This window comes from Sus scrofa, unplaced genomic scaffold (genome assembly GCF_000003025.6).
Source record: "Sus scrofa isolate TJ Tabasco breed Duroc unplaced genomic scaffold, Sscrofa11.1 Contig53, whole genome shotgun sequence".
Lineage (NCBI taxonomy): Eukaryota > Metazoa > Chordata > Mammalia > Artiodactyla > Suidae > Sus > Sus scrofa.
Window position 1 is genome coordinate 494,941 of NW_018085237.1, and position 26,646 is coordinate 521,586.

Consider the following 26,646-nt stretch of genomic DNA (forward strand, 5'->3'; position numbering starts at 1 on the left):
TATGGTGAGCCACTTGCAAATTCTTACAAGGCAAAGGAAGGAGAACTGCTTTAAGGGGAAGAAAAGGAATTTGGGAGGGCTGCAGAAAAAAGCAAAGAGCTAATGGTTTTTTGTTGGATGATTCATTTTTCAGAAAAGAAGAGGAGTCTTTCTTCTTCCTCTTGGGTTCTGCTATAGTCAGAAGGCATGAGAGTCCCTGTTCTGGTCTCTGAACTCTTTAGCTGAGGTTTCTGTTTGTTAATTTTTTTACAACTTGAACATAATCTTCAACAGAAATAGTTATAACCAAGTACCTGATTATCTTGTTAAGTTCCATTTTATCAAATCACTTAGGATCCATATACATTTACATATGTGTGTGTGTGTGTGTGTGTGTGTGTGTGTGTGTGTGTGTGTGTGTGATACCATCTAGTTAATCCAATCTTCCAGCCATCAGAATAGGTAGAGTAGTTCTGCACCTAAAGATCTGCACATGGTACAAGATACTGTTTGAAAACTTGACTTGTAAAAATCCTTTCACCCTGCCATTAAAAATTATGTCATGATTGATACCTGTGAAATGCACAGTATTTATCTACATGTATGAAACAATTAACAGCTTAAGAATAGCAATGCTTAAAAACAACTTGTAACTGATCAATCAAAAATTTGAATAATGAGGAATAGGAGGAGAATTAGCATAGTGAGTCATCTTGAATTATAGATTGTCATAAAGAACAGATCAATATTATTGAACCCTAAAAACAAAAGGAATTCTTAAATTCTACAATACTAATAACAGCTTTCAACTTAAACTTCAAGAGAGAGACAGAAAACCCTGTTCTCTGCTCCTCCTAGAAACACAGCATAACTTCAGCCATGTCTAGAACAACTCTCTCAGAATGACCGGGAGACTAGTAGTATTCCCCCAAGAACTACACAGAGATGGGGGAGAAGAAATGATCTCATGGAGAGGCACACCCCTGGTGGGCGACCCAGAAGAGAACAGGGGTACCCCAGGCTCAGGCATTCCCTGAAAAACAAGGTGTTCAAGCCCCACAGTGCTCACCCCAGCCCTGGTGTTCTGAAACATGAAGACAAGCTCCCTTGGCTTCTTTTAAAAATTTTGGGCCTTATAGGAGGGCTGTGGGAAATCGAGACACAGCTTTTAAGGAACATACACACAGATGTGCTCACTCCCAGTTCCCAGTTAAACTTTCCAGTCTAAATCAGATTCACAGAGTTGTATCCAGGCTCTTTCTATAATAACTGAAATTCAGTTAAATAACACCTGTGTAAATAACACCAGCTATGCACAACTCCTTTTTAATACATACACAAGCCTAATAATATGATCATAATTTTCATAAAGCTTTTAACATTTTTAAATCTTACTTTAGTTGAATGAATGTACCCACATATAATAATATTGTCATACCAGTTAGGTAATACTATGTATAACTAGAAAACTTACAGTGGAGATTGATTCAATTGTCTTTTACCCAAATCTGGTATACACACACACACACACAAAAAGAAAAATAACCATTTGTTTTCTAAGAAAATCTTGAATAATTACAATTCCATTTATTTTTGGATATGTGAGTGTTTAATATTTGAAGCTAATGGGATAATATTGTAGGTATTTCTGAGCAAATGATATAGGATGTGAAACTGATGGAAATCTTAAAACTGGTAAATAAAATTTCATTTAACTTTAAAGGTTTTAAATTTAATAGATGCTTATATTATTTTATATTATCCAGATCATTCAACTCTTACAAATATCTGCAATAGTTATAAACAGGCAAGATTTTGTGACTATTTTCCTAGAAGTCGTTTCAAAGCTTCCCAGAAAACCAGTCACTTTTTAGCCTATGGACACCTTTCTCTACTGGAAGGTGAATCTTTCCCTAGGTTTCTCTGGGCAACCAGCATTTCTCAGTACTTTCCTAAAAAACTAATCCAAACCTGGGCTTAGCCATCTGAGTTCATAATATTTGTCCCTCAGTAATAAGGCCACACACACAAACTTTCCCCATAAAAAACATAGCAGGAGTTCCCACTTTGGCACAGTGGGTTAAAGAATCTGGCATTGGTACACCTGAGGCATGGCTTGTGGCTGTGGCTCGGATTCAATCCCTGGCCTGGGAACTTCTGTATGGCATGAGTACTGACATTAAAAAGAAGAAGGAGGAGGAGAAGAAAGTAGCAGAGGTAGAGCTGTCTTCTAGAATGCAAACTTACTCCCTATCATACAGTTTTTCAAGGTCTCCATAGAATAATAAAGAGGTGAGGGAGATATATGTCTTTTTTGAAGACTTCTCACTTATAAACTTCCCCCAATCTTGATCCTTCACTCCAAAGAATTAGTGGTTAACGAATCTGACTAGGAACCATGAGGTTGCAGGTTCCATCCCTGGCCTTGCTCAGTGGGTTAAGGATCCCGCTTTGCCATGAGCTGTGGTGTAGGTTGCAGATGCAGCTCAGATCCCATGTTGCTGTGACTGTGGCATAGGCTGGCAGCTATGGCCCAGATTCAATCCCTAGCCTAGGAACCTCCATATGCTGCAGAAGCGGCTCAAGAAATGGCAAAAAAAAAAAAAAAAAAAAAAAAAAAAAAAGTAGAGTGGTGTTTGCATTCAACTTCCTCACCACAATAACTAATTAAATTAACTATGACTCTAATGACTTAGACTCTGGAGAAAATCTTGTTTTCTAAGTGAGAGTATAATGTTCACAGGTGCAATATTACTGTCTTGTCACCAATGATTCCTCTTGTGACAATACAGGAAAAATAGAAAACTGCATAGGCTACTACAGTAATAGAATAATTTAAAATTCAGCTGAGAAGATCGCCTTGACAATAACTGAGGTTCTTACCATTTCTTAAATAATGTATTAATTCACATTATGTAGACATAAATATTGTAAGGGCTAAATATTGAGACTATGGGAATTATCTTCCACAAAGGGAGGTCCTATGAAATGTACCTTTGGGTAGAGACATCATAGAGTTTGAACTTCTGTAAGGTGTCTTTCCTTCAGTGCCATTGCTAACTTACTTTGTGTTAAATCTAATGACTTTATTTTATTCTTTAATTTAATAATATCTCAAGAATTTCACGCATCTATGGAAACTTCTATTATTTCTGCATGAATATATTTATTTTTCCTTCTGATTATCTTATGAGGTGATATAGAAATTGACTTCACGGAAGGTGCACAAGAAATAAACTCTCCTATTCCAATAATTATAGTATTTTGACCAGCTATAAATTGGGTGCTAATCAAAGGGACATTACAGTTTATGAGATGTGAGGTAAGTCCTATATTATCAGGTCACTAACTCAACTATTACCATAAACAAATTACACAAAAAAGTAATTTGAAAGACCTTTTAAATGAGCAATCTTTGTTAATTATTGTTATCAAGTAAAGATGATATTTATTTTTTGACAATTCAGTTTTCCACATATCTTGGTTTATTAGATAAGATTATCATATACTTCTTAATTAAACATTTTCAGAGACTTCAACATCAGATAGAATGAAATCCTTAGTAATAATAATAAAAATGTAATTATATATATATAACTAATATAAATAATAAAATATAATATAATTATACAATATAATATAGTAATAATAACCAAAAAATCCACTCTAGTGTATTTATAAACCATGTTACTAACTGAATGCATTTTTGGTTTTTTGTTTATGTTTTTCCTTTTTACTTTCCTAATAACCTTTTTAGAGAACAAATCTTTGTAGTTATTGGCCAAAGTAATAGAACAGTGTCTGTCATGTAGTACCCATTACTTCATTATATTTTAAAATGTTGAATTCAAATCTTTAATCAGCTTTATAAATGATTAATGATACATCACTTCTTATATTATGAACATTTTTATGCATGTCATTTCTCTAAGGATAACCTAAATATGTAAATATTACTCTAGTAAGTTTATTCAAATTAATAAGGGAAATGCATATAATAAATCATAATTTAAGAATGTAGGAAACACAGGGCCTTTACAGCCATTTCTGTTGCTAAAATGCATGTGTGGGTTTTTTGCTAATATAGATGAATGAAAATTATGTTGATTCATTAAATAACTGTAATGTCTGCTGTTTTCTCTTGAGATTCAATAAGAAATAGCATAATTAGGGGACATTCAGATTCTGAGCCCTATATTTTCCCCAATGCAAGACATAGCAATTCACAATTTTCAAAGGGATTCATTACATTAAGAAAAAAATAAAGCTAGGAAGGAGTCCTGATTTCTTTACCATTTATTCATCAATTATCTCTTAGGAGAGCATTGTTAACAGTACTTATTCCCTCAGTAATAACTGCTCGGTATAGTCTTTAAATTTAAGCTAAAAAATGTACCAAAGATTATAGTTAATGAGACTCTTTGGGTATTCAGTTTGCATGATTAGTGTTGGTCTATCTCAAAAGATGGCAGCATTAGCACAGCAAATATGGGGATTAAAAATGGAAAATGAAAATGCTTCCATAAATATTGGACAGTTACCTTAAATGTCATATTTGCTTTCACAAATTAATGATTAAAGGTTTTTTATTTTTTTGCTTGAGTATTTTTCTAAAAGAGTTATTACCCAAAGTGGTTTTCTTGGTTGTTTGTTTGTTTTTTTTTTGGTTTTGTTTAACTTATCTTCTTTTATGTGAATAACAATACATGGCAAGCCAGATAAGTTGCAAATATAATTTTAATTAGTACTTATGATTTTAATCAGTACTTATGATTGAATTGACATCTCATGATCCAAATATAATTTTAATCAGTACTTATGATTGAATTGACATCTCATGATCCAAACTAATAAACTGAAGATTAGTTATATTCAATTTAAAATTACATAAAAGAAAGCCATGTGCAATGTTGCCAATTCTATGTAACAATTACGGGAGGGTGCAGATAGCAGAGGAAAACACCCCCACAATAATAAATAACATATGCATGTTTAAAATGTATAAGGAATCGAGTCATTTTAAGGGGTAAAAATGACAGATTATGGGAAAAGGTTTCTCTGGGTTGCTAAATATAGAATCAGTATTTTATTTGAAAATTATTTGCATTTCTCATCACCGCCTAAAATACTTAGAGCACAATTTTTCTTTTTTCTTTCTTCTTTTTTTTTTTAGTCTTTTCAAGGCCACACCCCCAGCATATGGAGGTTCCCAGGCTAGGGGTCCAATTAGAGTTGCAGCTGCCACCTACACTACAGCCACAGCAAAGCCAAATCCAAGCTGCATCTGTGACCTACGCTACAGCTCAGGGCAACACTACAGTTCACGGCAACACTGGCTCCTTAACCCACTGAGAAAGGCCAGGGATCAAACCCACACACTCATGGATGCTAGTCTGGTTCATTAAGAGCTGAGCCATGATGGGAACTCCATAGAACACAATTTTCCAAAGAACAACACAACAAGGTCCATAAGAAAATAAATCCAACATCAGATACTCAAAACATTTTGGAGAAAATTATAAAAATGATTAAATTATTTTAAATAAAGTAAACAGTAATAACATTTTTATGAGAATGACTCGATATTTTAAAGATATAAGTTTTGCAAAATTGGTCTATAAATTTGACGTGATTCCAAATAAAATTTCAAAAATATTCTAAAAGGGATAAGCTGGCGGTAAAGTTTTGGTAGAATAACCACACCCACACACAAAATTAAGCCATTCCTTTAGAAGTATCTGGCAGATTTCAATGCCATTATAGGAAAGAAAGTTTACCAATAGACTCATGACCAGAAAGGAGTCCAGAAACAGATCCACACATAAATTGAAATTGAATACACCATAAGGTGGCACTGAAAATAAATGGAGGACATACATTTAAAAAATCAGTGGGGAAAACATGCTATCTGCATTCAAAAAAGAAAAGATCGCCAATATAATACAATGGTCAAAAAATAATTTCAGAAGTGTTAAAGATTGAAATATCTATCACCTCCATTATGTTGGCAGTGTGTTGAATGTCTGACTAAAACAAGTGTTCAAAGGGATTTAGAACCTAAGGTAAGGTGTGCTGTTCTTGAGACTATAAATGTGAGACAAATTTAGGAAACATTTTACTGTATCATAAAATTGAACGTATGTATACCCTGTATCCAATCAATGCCACGTCTAGGGATGTACCAGGACAAACTCTTGTGCATGTGCACCCAGTGACATGCAAAGTAACACAGACATCAACATTGGTCATGATAAAAGGAAATGGACATTTAATGAAGACAAGTGAAGGAACAATAATACTTTAAATTTTTGAAATTAAGAGCACAGAAATACTTACGAACAGAAGAGAATGTTAGAAACGTACTATCAAAGAAAAGTACAAACAAAATAGAAGACAAACTGAAATTATATGACATCACATTCATAATATTCAAAAATAAAAAATAGATTTATTTAAAATATCATTTTAGGGACATGGATAAATTTTATTTTTAAAATTGATTATATTCAGGAATGTTCCCTCTATACCCAGTTTGGCGAGGGTCTTGATCATGAATGGATGCTGGACTTTGTCAAATGATTTTTCTGTGTCTATTGAGATGATAATATGATTTTTGACTTTTCTTTTGTTAATGTGGTGTATGATGCTGATTGATTTGCATATGTTGAACCATCCTTGTGGACCTGGGATGAATCCAACCTGGTCATGGTGTATAATTTTTTTGGTATGTTGTTGGATTCGGTTGGCTAAGATTTTGTTGAGAATTTTTGCATCTATATTCATCAATGATATTGGCCAATAGTTTTCTTTTTTGGTGATATCTCTGTCTGGTTTTGGAATGAGGGTGATGGTGGCATCATAGAATGTCTTTGGGAGTATTCCTTCTTCTTCAACCTTTTGAAAGAGTTTAAGGAGGATGGGCACCAATTCCTCTTTATATGTTTGATAAAATTCACCTGTGAAGCCATCTGGTCCTGGACTTTTATTTGTAGGGAGTGATTTTATGACCTCTTCAATTTCATTTCTAGTGATGGGTCTGTTCAGTTGGTCTGTTTCTGCTTGATTCAGTTTTGGCAGGCTGTAAGATTCTAGAAAATTTTCCATTTCTTCCAGATTGTCAAAGTTGTTGCCATACAGTTGTTCATAGTATTCTCTTATGGTTTTTTGTATTTCTGCTGTATCCGTTGTGATTTCTCCTTTTTCATTTCTAATTTTGGTGATTTGGGTTCGTTCTCTCCTCTTTTTAGTGAGTCTGGCCATCATTAATAAATCCACAAATAACAAGTGCTGGAGGGGCTGTGGAGAAAAGGGAACCCTCCTGCACTGCTGGTGGGAATGTAAACTGGTACAGCCACTATGGAGAACAGTTTGGAGATACCTTAGAGATCTTTACATAGAACTTCCATATGACCCTGCAATCCCACTCTTGGGCCTCTATCCGGACAAAGCTCTACTTAAAAGAGACACTTGCACCCGCATGTTCATTGCAGCACTATTCACAATAGCCAGGACATGGAAACAACCCAAATGTCCATCGACAGATGATTGGATTCGGAAGAGGTGATATATATACACAATGGAATACTACTCAGCCATAAAAAAGGATGACATAATGCCATTTGCAGCAACATGGATGGAACTAGAGAATCTCATCCTGAGTGAAATGAGCCGGAAAGACAAAGGCAAATACCATATGATATCACTTATAACTGGAATCTAATATCCAGCACAAATGAACATCTCAGAAAAGAAAATCATGGACTTGGAGAAGAGACTTGTGGTTGCCTGATGGGAGGGGGAGGGAGTGGGAGGGATCGGGAGCTTGGGCTTATCAGACACAACTTAGAATAGATTTACAAGGAGATCCTGCTGAATAGCATTGAGAACTATGTCTAGATACTCATGTTGCAACAGAAGAAAGGGTGGGGGAAAAACTGTAATTGCAATGTATACAGGTAAGGATAACCTGACCCCCTTGCTGTACAGTGGGAGAATAAAATAAATAAATAAATAAATAAATAAATAAATAAAAAGAAAGCTTGAAGAAAAAAATATAAATAAAATTGAAACTAAAGGAATAATAAAAATAAAGAGGAGTGCTGAGTTCCTGTCATGGCTCAGTGGTTAATTAGCTCTACTAGCATCCATGAGGACTTGGGATCAATCCCTAACCTTGCTCAGTAGGTTAAGGATCCAGCATCGCCATGAACTGTGGTGTCGGTCACAGACGTGACTTGGATCCTGAGTTGCTGTGGCTGTGGCTGTGGTGTAGGCTGGTGGCTAGATCTCTGATTCAACCCCTAGCCTGGGAATATGCATATGTCATGGGTGTGGCCCTAAAAAGATAAAAAATTAAAAATAAATAAAAAATAAAAAATGCAGGGGTGCTTTTTTATTATTTTGTAAATTGAGGTATACTTGAGTTACAATATTATATTAGTTTCAACATTACAATATAGTGTTTCAAAATTTTATACATTATACTCAATTTAAAGTTATTATAAAATATTGTATATATTCCCTATTGCTGTACAATATATCCTTATGGCTTATTTAGTTTGTACCATTTAACCCTCTACCTCTGTTTTGTCCATGCCCCTTTCCTGGTAACTACTAGTTTGTCTCTATATCTGTGATTCTATTTATGTTTTATTATATTCATTCATTTGTTTTATTTGTTAGATTCCACATATCGGTGATAACATAAAGTAATTGTCTTTCTCTGACTTACTTATATCACCAAGCATAGTACCATTTAGGTCCACCCATGTTGTTGCAAATGGCAAAATTTCGTTCTTTTTTATAGCTGAGTATTTTTCAATTGTGCATATATATCACATCTTCATTTATCCATTTTTCTGTTGATTAAAGATACTGCTGTGGTGCAGTGGGATAGGCAGCATCTCTGGAGCACTGGAACACAGGTTCTAAACCTGGATTGGCATAGTGGTTTAAGGATCTGGTGTTGCTGCAGCTCATAAGTTGCAGCTTCAGCTCAGATCTGATCCCTAGCCCAAGAACTTCATATGCAGTGGGGCAGCCAAAAAAGAAAAATGTGGTCATTTGTTGATGGACACAGGTTGCTTCTATTCCTTGGCTATAGTAAATAGGGCTGATGTGAATACTAGGATGCAAGCATCTCTTTGAATCCCTGTTTTTATTTTCTTCAGATATATAAGCAGGAGTGGAATTGCTTGCTCATCATGCTGGTTTACCTTTCGTTTTATAAGAAATCTCCATACTGTTTTCCATAGGGGTTGCACCAATTTAAATTTGTAGCATCGCACAAGGATTCCCTTTTTTCCACATCCTCAGCAACTTTTGCTATTTATGGTCTTTTTTAGGATAGCCGCTGTGACAGGTATGAAGTGATTTTGTGGTCTTCATTAAGGAAGTAGGATAGTGGGGGTGATCACAGAGAACTTCTGCTTTGGGGAATATTCAAAGTTTTTTGTTTTATATTTAACCCAGGAGTTAAGTTTATATGTATTCATTTCTCCTAATTTGCATATTTTAGAATAAAATTTCATATTTAATGTAATATAAAAATAAAGAAGTTTAAAATCTTAACTAAAAAAAAAGAAAAAAAAATCCAGGAACTTTTTCAAATTTAGCACTTGTGTCAGAGGGGCCCCAGACCACTATCAGGTTCAGGGATTCACTAGAAAGGAAGGCCTCAGAAAACTTAGAAAAGCTGTTATATTTATGGTTATGGTTTATTTCAGCTAAGATACAGGTTGAAATTGGCAAAAGACAAGCGTGTATAGAACAGTGTCAAGGAGACACCAGGCAGGAGCTTCCAGTGTCCTCTCCTGGTGGAGTCACATATACAACTTAATTCTCCCAGCAGTAATGTCTGTCAACTCTTAGGAAGTACTGTCAACTAGAAAAACTTAACCAAATATTGGTGCCTAGGGTTTTATTAAGGGTCAGTTCACAGGCATGGAGAAGCCACAAAATTGTCCCTAGTTACTTCATCTTGAACAACTCCACCCCAGAGGCAAAATGATGACAGCTTAGTCAAAGCCTCAGGTGTATAAAAAATAGCCATTCACCATTAACCACATTATTGGCATATATTGCTTGGTGTGGAATCCAGGATACAAAAATGCTCTCATTAGACAGGCTATCCCAAGGTTCTAGAGGTTATCTCCCAGGAGCTAGACAAGAGCTAATCTTGAAGATCTTCAGAATATGCGGTGTTTGGGCAGCTCAGGATGATTTAGTTAACTGCTGACTACCTAATAACAATATAAATAACATGGTGACAATGATTCATCAATAATTGTAATTCGACTCTTTAATTCCCCAAGCATAGCAAATGATTGAATCTTCAAAATAAGAGTTAACTATTGTGTTTTTTTTTTCCTTTGTATTTAATGGCTGCACTCATGGCATATAGAAGTTCCCAGAACAAGGATTGAATTTAAGCTGCAGCTCCGACCTGTGGCAATGCCAGTTCCTTTAACCCACTGTACCAGACCAGGCATTGAACTGGGACCTCCATGGCGCCCCAAGATGCTACAGGTGCATTCTTAAATGACTGAGCCATAGTGGAAACTTCTGAGTTAGTTATCCTTTATGAATGTAATCACCTGAGTGCCTCTGTTTATAAGCACTATTCCATGTCTGATCCTCTTACCAGTTACATGGTTACAAGTTTCATAGGACAGTAACTACTATGTAGCTTTTAATGTGTATAGTGCTTTATCCACCTCCCTGTCTGACAACTGGGAAATAAACCTTCCATATTATTTTACTTTTTCTTTGCAGGGAAAACCAAGAACTTTCAGAATTCTGTCTAAATATGGACAGTTTAAGCTCTGAGGAAACAAATCCACAATGGACAACTGGACAACTACCATGGCCAACTGGAAATGTCAGAGATCTAGATCCAAATTTTCCATGAGTCCAGTCACTTGGGGTATTTTGGGATATCCCCTGGAAGTGGAAGAACACTTTTCAAAACCTTGAGTTCCCAACCACAAAAAAGATACAACATATTAATAAACTGCTTCCAGTTATGGAGGCTACACCTTATATATGACTTTGGACCTACTTAGGAAATCCTCTTAAAGGTTAACAACTTTGTGTAAGATGCCTTGCCAGCAATTCTGGATTTCAGTCCTCTTCATACAGCAGTCTCAAAATTGACTCTGGCACATCAAGGTGCTATATGTAGTAGCAGAAAATTTTCACTATTTTATGTAGATCAAATTTTGGCTTCAGCAAATTTGCCTTTCTGATTTTGAGAAATAAGCATCATGTTGCTACAAGGATCTAGTTGAGACGAAATATATAACCAGGCAACACCATGTTATCCTGTATCCTAAATTCTCTGTTATGAACATGAAGTTATAAGAGAAAATGTCATTATTTCCTATAATTTGCATATATGGAGCCAGGCCTGAGAAAATCCTGAAGGTTAAGTAATTTGTAGGAGATCCTCTCTTATTTTTTCCAACACAACATAGTGTCCAGAACCTCTCTGTTACCAGTTTTAAAAAAGAGATTTTTTTTTAAATAATCAAAAATAAAAAACACTAGCCTGACTGATAGATGGCTCTTCATGCTACAGTGGCTATTGCCAAGAGTGGATTGCTACAGTATTATGATCCCAGACTAGGAAATTCCTAAAGAGTATTAGAGCACATCAGAGAATATTATCAATAAGCATAGCTTCAAGAAATAAAACCTTTTGTCTGCAGTGCTCTTGGTAGGAGACATCTATTTTGGGTTGTCTAGAGGACCAGGACCTAAAGGAATACAACTGGTAAGAAAGGTGGAAGTTCAAGAAAGTTGTGTATAGATGGACTTCCTGGTATGGCTCAATCTTCAATCTAGGACATTCTCATAAAAATCTTGCTCCCCTTCTGTGGAACTCCTGGCCCAGAATGGGATTTCTGATTAGCCTAGGGCACATGCCCAAGCTTTAGTTTCTATGGAGCTGGAAAAGGAAATATATTTCCTTAGGTTCAGTCATGGAGCATGGAAAGACCCTGTGACATTGCCCAATTTTGTTGAGTCACCACTGGTATCTTAGAGGAAATGTTCTCTGCCTGTGAAAGGCTCTAAAGTGGCTAGGCCGAGAGATCCACAGAACTTTGTTTTTACCAGACAGGTAGGGTTTATTACATGAAAAAGAAAAAGAAAGTAAGAAAGAAAAATATTATGGGCAATTTCTCTCACTCTGAAAAAAATCTTAGCTGTATTTTTTCAGGTCCTAATTTTTCATACATATGGCAGTTTTGACTAAGGAAAGATGGCTTTTTTCTTTAAATACACTGGCCTTTCATCTGTTGAATAAGACACGCATCTCACAGCAGCAAAACTCATTTCAGTTCCCTTTTCTCCACAGCCCCTCCAGCACTTGTCATGTGTGCATTTATTAACGATGGCCATTCTGACTGGTGTGAGGTGGTCTCTCATGGTAGTTTTGATTTGCATTTCTCTTATGATCAGAGATGTTGAACATTTTTTCATGTGTTTGCTGGCCATCTGTATATCTTCTTTGGAGAAATATCTATTCAGGTCTTTTGCCCATTTTTCCATTGATTGATTGGCTTTTTTGCTGTTGGGTTGTATAAGTTGCTTATAGAGTCTAGAGATTAAGCCCTTGTCAGTTGCATCATTTGAAACTATTTTCTCCCATTCTGTAAGTTGTCTTTCTGTTTTCCTTTTGGGTTTCCTTTGCTGTGCAAAAGCTTTTCAGTTTGATGATGTCCCATGGGTTTATTTTTGCTCTAATTTCTATTGCTTTGGGAGACTGACCTGAGAAAATGTTCATGATGTTGATGTCAGAGAGTGTTTTGCCTATGTTTTCTTCTAGGAGTTTGATGGTGTCCTGTCGTATATTATTTTTGTGCATGGTGTGAGGGTGTGTTCCAATTTCATTGCTTTGCATGCAGCTGTCCAGGTTTCCCAGCAATGCTTGCTGAATAGACTTTCTTTTTCCCATTTGATATTCTTGCCTCCCTTGTCAAAGATTAATTGACCATAGGTGTCGAGGTTTATTTATGGGTTTTCTATTCTGTTCCATTGGTCTGTCTGTCTATCTGTTTTGATACCAGTACCACACTGTTTTGATGACTGTGGCTTTGTAGTATTTCTTGAAGTCTGGGAGAGTTATGCCTCCTGCTTGGTTTTTGTTTCTCAGGATTGCTTTGGCGATTCTGGGTCTTTTGTGGTTCCATATGAATATTTGGATTGTTTGTTCTAGTTCTGTGAAAAGTGTCCTGGGTAATTTCATAGGGATTGCATTGAATCTGTAGATTGCTTTGGGTAGTATGGCCATTTTTACAATATTGATTTTTCCAATCCAGGAACATGGAATATCTTTCCATTTCTTTCCATCTTCTTTGATTTCTTTGATTAAAGTTTTATAGTTCTCGGGCTATAGGTCCTTTCTCCTTGGTCAGGTGTATTCCAAGGTATTTGATTTTGTGAGGTGCAATTTTAAAAGGTATCGTATTTTTGTATTCCTTTTCTAATATTTCAAAAATACGATACCTTTTAAAATTGCACCTCATTTCAGTTTTCTCACCAGAATTGGGAAAGAGACCAGTTGTTTGCTATAAGTCTGGCATCTTGTTTATTTACGAATTATCCATTACCTTGTTATCTTGTTTTTTACCCATTACCCATTCTCCTGTCTGTCCATCTTAAAAGGCTTAAGACATAAATTCCATACCATTTCTCATAATTTAAAGAAAGGTAAAATCTAGAATTGCACTTTAGAATATTAAGAAATATTGCCATAAATATTGACACGGGGAGCCGAGGAGATGCAGGGATTCGAGGATGGGACCTTGGCTGATGGCCAAAAAAAAAAAAAAAAAAAAAAATGAAGTCAGGTTCCTAATCAAGGAAGGGAGCTCACCTGAATGGTGCAAGCCGAAGGTGGGCTTCTGGTCAGGATAGAAGCCTGTATATTCGGTGAAAAACCAAAGGCGGGCTGAGGCCTGTCTGTATGGTGAAAAACTGAGGACAGGCTGAGACCTGCCTGTAAGGTGCAATCCGAGGGCAGGCCTCAGGTTACACGGCTCTCACGTTGATGTTGATGGGGAAGAATTGGGGCTTTCCTGGGAAAACAATTTCCATGTTTGCGCTGGAGAACATGGATTGTTTCTCGGGTGACCTTCTCTTTCCTGTTCTTTTATTTGTTATTCAGTTTTCCTCAGTCTTTCCTGATTATTTGCTTATTATTCTTATTTCCCATTCTTATTTTCCTGTGGTGATTTGTGATTTAACAAAATCACAATAATAATATAATAGGAATTTCATCCTAAAGGACTTTCTGCTATATAAATCCAATTTAATTAAAAACATAGTATTTATCTATTAACCAGTTATATAGTAAACTTTAGAGTTAGGATTTTAATGAAGTTTATAGAAGTTAGACACATATTATTCATGATCAAAAGAAACCCAGCTGTGAGTTTTGTCCTTGATTTTAGAAACTTTTAGTGGTAGCTAGCTAAGTTGATGTGTATTTTCTCACACTGTCTCTCTGCCAAGGACACTTTGAAGATAGACACTAGTCTGAAGACAGGATTTTGTGTGTCTGTAACTTCTTCAGCTTGTGGGAATTGGCTGGCCATGAGATGGTTTGTGCTGGGTCTCCTCTTTCACATGATATGCTGTGCCTGTTTGTCCTTGAATTGTACTCACTGAATCTAGTTAGGCTAATGACTTTAAAACATGATGTATTGCTTCTGTACCACGTGATCAAAAAACAAAGCCTAATAGCTAACCAATGTACTTTTAACACTATGATGTAATCTGTAGTGAAATACTGTCTGTATAATCAACCACTTATGCCAATAAAATTTGAGCAGTCCAGTGCCTTGAAAGAAGGGACAAAGAGGCTGTCTCCCTTGCATTCGCCAATGCCATCCATCTACTTCAGGGTGTGCACTCCCTGGCCATTGGAGCTGGCCTCTGGCAGTATTGATATAATTACAAAAGAAAGCTAAGTGTCTTCAAATGAGTACACTGTGCTACAGAAGGGGTTACGTATTTGCATGTGTTATCCCAATCTTAATAAGAATCTAGTGAGGTAGGCAATAATTATTCTTAATTTAAAAATTTGTAACAACATTAGATAATCAATAATAATAAACCTTAAGCAATTACCTTGATAACAATAACATTAAATAATATCTCACATGGAGTTCCTGTCGTGGCTCAGGGATTAACGAATCCAACTAGGAACTATGAGGTTGCAGGTTTAATCTCTGGCCTTGCTCAGTGGGTTAAAGATCCAGCATTACCATGAGCTGTGGTGTAGGTTACAGATGTGGCTCAGATATGGAGATGCCATGCCTGTGGCGAAGGCCAGTGGCTACAGCTCCAATTAGACCCCTAGCCTGGGACCCTCCATATGCTGTGGGCGTGGCCCTAAAAAGACAAAGACAATAAATAAATAAATAAATACATAAATAAATAAATAACATCTCACAGTTGGAAAATGGCAAATCTAACACTCAAATCCAGGTTGTTTGATTCATAAGCTCTTACTTTTCATCATTCAAGGCACATTTCCTCCTAGTCAGGCAGATAATTGAGAAACGAACTAAAATGGAGGTACCTGGGATTCTTCTCAATATCATTGGGCTTGCACTTTAGAATCCTAAATCTTAAAAGCATAGAATATAAGTAAATGCTTTAAAGTATCTTTAAGTATCTGATAGAGATCATAGAATTTATGGGAAGTTTTTTTGTTTGTTTTATTTTAAATCACTTGGTAGAATGAAAGGATTTTTGTTGTTTAATCTTAGATCTGCCAGTAAATGGCACATGTTACACTGTATTTGGCTACAAGATAGTGAATTATGTTACCATTTTTCACTGTTCTCTGACAACATTCTTCTAGCCATGCCACCTGAAAGGTCGTTGACAACCTGAAACCCACTGTGAGGTTGGGAATTATATTGGCATGATATCACACTTGTCACAGACTAGAATATAAATACTCACCCCTTGTAAGTTCTATGTGTAAAATCTGGGGAGAAATGATGTCAGCCTCTTGACAAATAAATTCTAGATTTCAAATCCCAGATGGTGCTGAGGTAAGTGAGACATTCCCTAAAGCAGCAATAAAATGCCTGGTATGAATGTAGCAAACACAATGTTGCCTTAGATAAAATGTATCTTCATTGACTCTGCAGGGTTTCTCAGTTCCTATGTGCATGTGGGCTGTAGGAGTAAATAGAGGTGGTGGACTTTACTTCCTCAGGGCATTTTCCACAAGTCACTACCTGATTCATTGTGTTCCTTATTTCCTTGATGGGAAAGCTGACTGTGCCTATTTGTAAATTTTGAAAAAGCCAGTAGACTAAGTGAGTAAGCTAAATTAAGTAAGCTGAACTTCATCAGTAGGCCAAACCTGTTTCTCTGAGCACATACATGTATTCATGTACAGTATGACTATTTTATACTTGTTCCCATAATTATCAACTGAAGGAACTTGTGATTTTGAAGTCAGTTATTGAATTCTTGGTATTTCTATCAATATATATACTAACTGTGGTGGGAATATAGGTTTAATAATTATAGTTAATATCAATCCGAGCCTTCAAACTCCCATGTATTATATTCTCAGCAATTTGTCTTTCTTGGACATCAGCTATTCTACAGCAATCACTCCTAAAATGCTCATGAATTTTGTAGCATCCAAGAAAAGCATCTCTCCCTAATGCTGTGTCCTGCAAATGTTTTTCTTTGGCTGTTTTGCTGATGCTGAGTGCCTTAATCTGGCAGCAATGGTGTATGACCACTATGCAGCCACCTGCAATCCATTGATCTATTCTACGCTTATGTCTAGGAGAGTCTGTGTCTGCTTCATTGTGTTGGCATACGTCAGTGGAAGTATGATTTCAATGGTGCATGTCTCACTCGAATTCAGACTGCCATTTTGTGGTTCCAATATTGTCAACCATTTTTTTCTGTGACATCCCACCTCTCCTAGCTTTGTCATGTGCCAATACTCATGTCAATGAGCTTCTGCTCTTTGCCTTGTGTGGCTTCATTCAGACCAGAACTTTTGTGGTCATAGTTATCTCTTAATTCTGTGTCCTCATCACTGTTTGAGCATCAAGTGCTCAGGGGGTAGAAGCAAAACATTCCCTACCTGTACCTCCCACCTCATAGCCGTCCACTTGTTCTATGGAACACTCCTGTTGCTGTACTTACATCCCACTGCCAGCTACTCCCTAGACACTGATAAAGTGGTTGCAGTGTTTTACACTGTTGTCTTTCCCATGTTTAATCCAATCATCTACAGCTTCAGAAACAAGGATGTAAAAAATGCCCTCCAAAGGTATTAGACTGAATGTGTATGTGTTCAAGTCAATTAGGAATACCTAAGGCATAGCCTACCCCTCCAATGTTGTCATCAGTATACCACCTAATGTGTCAACTTTTTAAAATGTATCAATCACTCTCCAGAAATAAGGATAACTTTCATTCTCAATACTTTAAAATGTTTTCATTCTCTCTTGCAGATATGTTCTCTCCAAAATTCTGTTCTGTGAAACATTCCTAAAAGAAAATAAATAATAATAATTGTTCTGCAATTATTGTTCCCAAAATACCTTGTGCATTGATTTGTTATATTCTTTTTTTTTGGGGGGGGGCTTTTTATCTTTTCTAGGGCCCCTCCTTCGGCATATGGGGATTCCCAGGCTAGGGGTCTAATCGGAGCTGTAGCCGCCAGCCTACGCCAGAGCCACAGCAACACAGGATCGGAGCCACGTCTGCAACCTACACTACAGCTCATGGCAAGGTGGGATCCTTAACCCACTAAGCGAAGCCAGGGATCGAACCCTCAACCTCACGGTTCCTAGTCAGATTCATTAAGCACTGCGCCTTGACAGGAACTCCAATTTATTATATTCTGTATCATTTTTATTGAGGGTATATGTAGACATCTATTAACTCACCCATATTAGGAACTCCTTGTCAACTGGCAATATGTAACTTGTTTGATTTTTCTAACCTCTATGCAGCACCTGGTATTTAGCACATCTTCATTACATATGTATATAATTAATAAATTATTATACACTTCAGTGGATGGATGGATGAGTAAATCCAGCCTTCTGTATTTGGGGAAATAAATCTAGATTCTACACTTTCAAAACATTTTCCACCAGGGATCCCCTAGTGGATGATGATGCTTTCACTGGATCTCAGAAAATCAGGTATAAGGCACATATAGCAATAGTCTCTTTAATAGTAGAGCAAAGTGACGTTATAGGACATTGCTTTCCTTTGGGCTAGATTGAGTCCTGCGATGGAGCCTCTCCTTCTCCACTCACAGTGGATGTGTGTGAACACCAGACATGTTTGGGAGTATCAGAAAGGTTATAAACTATACACATTACTAATTATTTGCACAAATGTTATTGGCATAATCTTTGAGGCTCTGTCTTCAGGAAGGGGTGAACGATTGCACTGGCCTTGGTATTCTGCAAATTGGCAATGCAAACTAATTGAAGCATGAACACTTCTCTCTCTGGGATCAATTTTTTTTTTTTTGTCTTTTTGCCATTTCTTGGGCTGCTCTCATGGCATATGGAGGTTCCCAGGCTATGGGATTAATCAGAGCTGTAGCTGCCAGCCTATGTCAGAGCCAGAGCAACGCAGGATCTGAGCCACATCTGTGACCTACACCACATCTCATGGCAACACCGGATTGTTAACCCACTGAGCAAAGGGCAGGGATCGAACCTGCAACCTCATGGTTCCTAGTCAGATTCATTAACCACTGTGTCATGACGGAACTCCTGGGATCAATTTTGAAACTTAAATCATGAGGCATTTTCTGTAGTCACTTTATTTATTTATTTATTTATTTGCTTACTTGCTTGCTTAATTTTGCCACTCCCAGGACATGCAAAGTTCTGGGCCAGTAATTAAACCTGTGCCACAGCAGTTACCTGAGCCACAGCAGTGACAACACTAGATCCTTAACCTGATGAGCCACTAGGGAACTCTTCTGGGGTTGCATTTAATCCTTGAGTCTTCATTTCTTTTTTATTTCATTTTGGCAAGCTTGAAGGAATAGATTGTATACATGCAAATATATAATATTGTGCATTATGTGGTAATTATGAAACTATAAAAGACTGGATTTATTATAGGAATTCAATCTTGTAAATGAATACTATAAAATATTGCACACTGAAATGGATTATTTTGAAGCACAAATGAACATATATATGTAAAGCTACTAGTATATGCATAATTTGAGAATTACATGATCTAAAATGTATAAATATATATAAATGTATAATTCTCCCAGACTATATGTAAAGATCTTTGTGCCTGTCACATGGCAATAACATATAATTGTTATTTTATCATTATTGTATTACTACTTGATTTTAAGACAACAATCAGGATTTGATTTTTAAAAGAAATTAGGAACTTTAAAAATATCTGTGAGGCATTCTAAATGTTCTGAGATGCTATCAGAGAGAAAAAAATAAATAAAAAACTGGAACAGGAGTTCCCGTCGTGGGTCAGTGGTTAGCGAATCTGACTAGCATCCATGAGGTTGCAGGTTCAATCCTTGGCCTCGCTCAATGGGTTGAGGATCCAGCATTGCCGTGAGCTGTGGTGTAGGTAGCAGATGTGGCTCAGATCCTGTGTTGTTGTGGCTGTGGTGTAGGCCAACAGTTACAGCTCTGATTCGACCCCCAACCTGGAAACATCTTATACCATGGGTGTGGCCCTAAAAAGCAAAAAAAAAAAAAAAAAAACAACCTGGAACATAATACACAACTGAGGCCACTTCATCTTGTGAAAACATATGCCCTCAGTGAAAACTTTGTCAGAGTACAGAGTACAATGCCATTTACTTGTTCTAATTTGTGAGTGGTTTCTGAAATGTATGGGTTATTTTTCATAGTTCTTTTACTTTTACTGTACTCTCCTAATAAAAAATATTGACAATTATCATAGAAAGATCAGATTTCTTATACTCATCCATCCATTGTGTTAATGGGTCATAAAGTTGTGTAACGAAGCAGAACAGCTTCCTTATAGGAACCTATCAAACTTAAGCCATAAATAAATAAGTAAATCTAATTAATTAAAAGTAATAGTTACAAATATCCTGCTTTAGTGCAACATACTTTCAACTGTGTTCTGCTTTATAAAATATATGCAATGTTTATACATGTATATATATACATACAGCTTTATTTTATGTCTTTGTTAAAAATCATGTGTTAACTCTCTGGTTTATGTATGTTATCACAGCAGATTTTAGAATTTAGGGAAATAATGCTGAACAAAATAAATAAAATCACATCTGAGTTGTTCTTACCAAAATAATTATTCTGACTTAAGTTCAGATAGTGACCCCTTTCTTAAGGGTTTCATTTGCCTTATGGACAAAAATATAGTGTGGAGTAAGTCCAGTTCAGTGGTTCTCACTCAGGGATAATTTGCCTCCAAGGGACATATGGAAATGTTTGAATACCTCTTTTTATTTTCTTCTTTCTTTTTAGGGCCACACCTGGAACATAAGAAAGTTCCTGGGCTAAGGGTCAAATCAGAGCTGCACCTGCCAGACTATGCCATAGCCATAGACACTCAGGATCTGAGCCATGTCTGTGACCTACCACACAGCTCATGGCCATGCCAGATCCTTAACCCACTGAGCAATGCCAGGGATTGAACCACATCCTCGTGGATACTAATTGGCTTCATTTCTACTGAGCCACAACAGAAACCCCTGAATATGTTTTGATTATCATAAATGGGGAGGTGCTACTAGCATCCATAGAGTAGAGACCAGGGAGACAGCCAGCCACTCTAAAATGTACAGGGTAGGAGTTCCCCATGGATTAAGAGGTTAAGGATCTGACATTGTCACTGCTGTGGCGAGGGTGTGATCTCTCACCCGGGAAATTTTATATACCATAGACGAGGCAAATTTGTTTTTAATTAAAAGAAATTTACAGGGTAGAGCTTTCCTCTTCTTCTCCCAACATGAGTATTGGCCCAAAAGTTCAATAGCGTTGCTTTTAGAAATTCTGGGCTAGATAACCTCTTTTAACAATTTTGTAGTTTATGAATACATTGTAGTTTACTTATTTTAGGCTTCATTTAAAAAATGCTATGTCTTAAATTCTTTTTTTTTCTTTTATGGCCACTACCACCATATGGAGTTCCTGGGCCAGGGATCAGATCCAAGCCACAGTTTTGACCCATACACAAATACAGTAACGGTTTACTTCAGTTAAATCCTTTAACCCACTGTGCCAGGCAGGGGATCAGACCTGAGTCCTGTCTCTGCAGAGGTGCCTCTGATCCCTTATGCCACAGTGGTAACTCCAAATCCTAGGGTTTTTTTACACACTGGAGAATAAGTTTGTAGAACCATGTAATAGAACTATGCATATTAATTAGAAACAATAGCAATGTATCAGTTATAAATTACAGCATGTCCTGTCCACCATTCTTAACAAAGTTTTCAGCCAGCTAAAAGAAGGTATGAGTTCTCAACCATATTCTCTTCAAATCTCTAGCCTTATGCTATTAACATGGAAACATTATCTTACATGTTTCAAGAAAATATTTTTATTTACTTCTGAGAAACAAAATTTACTCATGGATATACCCCTTGGGAAATAAATATTTACTTTATCCTTTAAATATTACAATTTTTTTGTCTGATGTTATTAGAAAAAATTGTATTTTTCCACTCATGCCATCTAACTCATTTTCTCCTGACGCCCAGAGCTCAGCATTAAGGGCCATCAAGATGGAGATTTGGCACATTATTTCTGATGTGAATTTGAGATGTTCATTACAATGTAGGTATTTTTAAAGAGTGAGCATATGTTTTACTTTTTTAATTTGTATGTTGTATTACTTTCTCATGACTGAAATGTAATAAGCTTCTTGGCATTCTCTCTTACCATAGATAAGATTAAAATAAAGATAACAGGAGTGCCCTTGCTGCTCAGTGGGTTAACAAACTAATATAGTGTCCTTGAGGATCAGGTCTGGTCCCTGGCCTCGCTCAGTGGATTAAGGATCTGGCTAGCCCAGGAACTTCCATATGCCACAGCCAAAAAGGATAAATAATAAAACCCTAGGATTTTACTATAACACATCATTTTTCCTATATGAGAAGATAAAATATTTTATCTCTACAAAAATCATCTTTTTTGTTTCATGCATTCTTGAGCAAACTAAAGGAAAATGACCTGACACCTCATAGAGACAGAAAATTTGTTAGGAGTACTGTTCTTTTCACTCATCCCATTCTGAAGTAAGTCTAGCTGGATCATCCATTGTTAGAAGTGGGATATATGTCTTTTAAAGTATAGTATTAGAGACGCATCAATCCTTCCTTTAGCTGATTGGGAAATGGGTTCCACCAGCCATATGCCACGGCCAAACCCTGAGTTCTAGCTCTTTTCTGCAAACGCAAAATTCTTTAGTTGGAGGGCACCAGCTTCTCCTATAGCTTGACCTTGAGGCTGAAAAATAAGCCTTATCACTGAGACCATGCAAGGGACAGAATACTGGCATTGTCACAAAATGACATCACCACATCTCTGGATAGCAAGGACTGGGGCCAGATCTCCGAAGCTGTTAAACATGTGACTAGCTGCCACTGCAGTATCTGTTCTGATTGTATGTCACTCTGCTACAAAACTTAGTAGCTGAAAACAATAAGTATTCATTTATCTCAGGAATCTATGATGTGGGTAGAACTGGAGAGAGATAAAGTCTTTGCTTTCCGATGTCTGGAATGTCATTTGGAATGACTTGAATAGCTCATACTAGAATAGCTGGAGGTTGGCTGGGCATCTCTTTTTCAGGGCATCTGCCTTTAAACTTTTCAGGTGTTCTCTTCAGCAAGATGGCCTCAGAGTAGTTCATGAGCAAGTGTTCCAAAAGCCCAAGGCTGAAGCTGCTAGCTTCTCATGTTTTAGCCTTGGAAATTCCATAGCATCATTCCTATTGTCTCCTATGGGAAAGCAAATCACTAAAGCCACTGGGATTCAGGAGGAAGATTGTCAGTGGATTCACAGCCATGTTTAATCCATGACAGCTCGCTATCATCATTTATTTTTTCTTTCTTTCTTTCTTTCTTCTTTTTTTCCTTCCTTTTCCTTCCTTCCTTCTTCCTTCTTCCTTCTTCCTTCCTTTCTTTCTTTCTTTCTTTCTTTCTTTCTTCTTTCTTTCTTTTCTTTTTTTTTTCTAGCAGCTGCACATGCAGTATATGGAAATTCTCAGGCTAGGAGACAAATCAGAGCAGCAACTAGAGCCTATACTGCCACCACATCTGCAACTTATGCCACAGCCTGCAGCAACACTGGACCCTTAACTCACTGAGCGAGGACAAAGGATCAATATACATCCTCACAGAGACTACATTGGGTTAACTTGCTGAACCATAATGGGAATGCCATAATTTATTCTCTTAACTTCTCAACTCTACATACTTTTCATAGGAATATGAAAAAGCAACCAGGAGGGAACTGATTTGGACAAGTTAGCCCTTAATTCTAGTTTCTCAATTCTCATCCAAAGGGTGTTTTCCATGATTTATACATTACGATGTCAGTGATCCATGCCATTTTAACTAAAAATGACTGTAAGCCCAAACCCAGATATTGCACAGGGACACGGTTATATATATTTAGGGTAGTATAAATATATGTTTTTTCTATGTATACAAAAAGAAAAGTGTAGCAACACTTGAAGCCTCAGTAAACCAGGGGCCAGTCCATCTAAATATCATCCAAGAAAATGTCAAAGGATAGGAATTCACCTGGACCTTCCTCAGGGCAGGAGACTCCTGATGCTGAGCTACATGCAACATAATGTGCACTAATTAAAATTGCTTTGATCTCCATTAAAAAAATTGTTAGCATTATTTTAATATCCATATTTTTACAGATGTAATTGCTCTGCATAAAATGAAATCAAAGATAACATAATGGTGGACTTGTCTGAATACGACATCATGTAGCTCTATTTTTTTTTTTTCTTTTTAGGGTCACACTGGAGCATATGGAGATTCCCAGGCTAGGGGTCAAATCAGAGCTGTTGCTTCTGGCCTACACCACAGCCACGGTAATGCCAGATCAAAGTCACATCTGCTATCTACACCGCATGTCACAGCAATGCCAGATCCTTAACCCACTGAGCAAAGCCAGGAATCAAACCTACGTCCTCACGGATGCTAGTCAGATTCATTTCCACTGAGCCACGGCAGGAATTCCAGGCGGCTCTATTTTTCAGAGACACCCACGCAAAAATTCTAGAGTGTCTCTCTATTTCATAGACCAATGTTCCTCGTTCTTTTTCCTGAATCAAGTTGAAAGTTCATAAGGCAGTTTGAGCTGCAACTGTGGATGAGGAAACAGGTTTGCTGAGGCCTAACAGATATGTAAGTTTTCTTTCCTCTATGATGTAGTGACTCAGAGTGTGGATGCTTGGGTCAGATAACCCCTCTGAGTATCCATTTCTTCTACTACCTAGATCATCTCTCTACTGCACCTATGAAATGGGAACCAATAATATTATTGATCTTATAGCAGGTCTGTGAACATTAAATGGAATGATGTATTAGTCATAAGAGGTCACCTATGGTATGAGTTCATTTATATGAAATATCCAGAAAAGATAAATAAATGGAAATAGATGGATTGGTGATTCCAAGGGGATGGGCGAGAAGGGAATGGAAAATGCTTCTTTAATGGAATGAAGTTTTATTTTGGGGGTGACGAAAGTGTTTTGCAACCAGATAGATGTGCTAATTATACAATGTGGTGAACCAATGAAATAACACTGTATTGTTCACTTGAAATAATTAATTTCATGTTATATGAAGTTCAACTAAATAAAAAATCTTGTTCTAAATTTAAATTACAACACACATGGGGAATTTCTAATGTCACTCCAGGCTGCCACCATATTATAATTTACCTTTAAATACACATTGAGGCTTCTTTTCTTTTTTCTATCCTTCCCTCCCTCCTTTCTTCTTTGTCCCTCTCTCTGTCTCAGCTTCTCTCTTTTTTAGTATTAGATTTAAGGGGGCACAAAAATGCAACTTTAAATCCAATATCACTAGAATTCTGTGAATGATATGTGGGGATCTGGATATAATGTTTATATTAATAAGCCAAAAGGAAGGCATGCACTTTAATTCTGTGTGTGTGTCTGTGTCTGTGTAATCACTCATAAACTTTAGTGTGAATGATTATTAAAGGTTTGGGAGTATAATGTCATGCATTAATTTACATCAATTTCATAATGTATCAATGAAGTAGATAAAGCATGTATGAATGTTACCATTTTACAGGAAAAAAAAACTTCAGCTTCTTCCTCATTAGAACACTTGAATATTTCTCTGAGCAGTGTCTATGTCATTGGATCATATTCCTTGGTTTCCGCAATAACATTTATTCTCTGTGTTGTGCCTTATCCCAAGGTTTTTGAGTTTTTAGACAACATACCCATTTTAAGGTTGTTTTATTTATAAAGGAAAGTATATTTTTATCACAGTGAGAGATGAGGCACCTACTGAACAGCTTTTGAGAGGAACTGAAGCTCTGATTACTTTCAGTCTCAAGAGAACAAAAAAGATGCAAATGATCCAACCTGTGGACATCTGAGATTCACATCTACAAGGTGCTACTGCTTGTGTCCCCAAAAGAAAAAGAAGCAATAATAATAACTCTACTCTCAATGATAAGTCCTTTAAGAATCTTGAAAACCTGGTCTTCTCTGGATATTCTGCTTACTCGATTTGCTTAATTGTGAGTATGTTGAGGAAGTAGTGATAGATGTTTCTTTAAAAGCAAAAAATTTTTTTCAGTCTTTTTAGGGCTGAACCTGCAGCATATGGAAGTTGCCAGTCTAGGAGTTGAATTGGAGCTGTAGCAGCTGGCCTATGCAACAGCCATAGCAAAGTGTGATCGGAACACCGTCTGCTACGTATACCACAGCTCACAGCAACACTGTATCCTTAACCCACTGAGCAAGGCCAGGGATTGAACCTGCATCCTCATGGATACTAGTAAGGCTCGTTACTGCTGACCCATGACAGGAGCTCCTGGTTTCTTTAAAATTTTGACATTTCCTGCTATCTCCACACTAAAAGCAGCTGTTACCAGCCCTATGACTTCAGTCCTATTCCCAAATAGCCAGATAACAATTTCCTAACTTGTGTTTACTATCTTTCAAAAGCTTTCTTTCTCCTTTTGTGGAAAAAGGACACTGTTTATAATATCCATGTTCAATAGTTTCATCTGTGTGTGTATGTTCATGGTATTTCATATATGATTTATATGATTTATACTGTCAGTTAAAGTCATCTGCACATGTGGGGAAAATTCGAGACATTTCATGGAAAATGGAATGTTGCAGAACTGCAACGTATTTGGCAAGGAAATGTACAAGGAAGATCATTTCTTCCCTAGCTTATTAATAGCAGTTTCTTATATGTGGAATCTAAAAAAGGATACAAATGCACTTATTTGCAGAACAGAAGCAGACTTACAGATTTGGAAAAATTTAGGATTATCAACAGGGACAGATTGGTGGGAGTGGCCTGGGGGTCTGAGATTAGCACTTGCACTCTGTTTTAAATGGAATGACTGGCCAAAGGGGAGCAGCTATATAGCA

General features: G+C 36.8%; 1 pseudogene; it reads left to right on the plus strand.

Moving 5' to 3' along the window:
• The first annotated feature begins 2,145 nt into the window (after positions 1-2,145).
• Positions 2,146-17,306, plus strand: LOC106507256 (annotated as a pseudogene).
• The last annotated feature ends 9,340 nt before the right edge of the window (positions 17,307-26,646 follow it).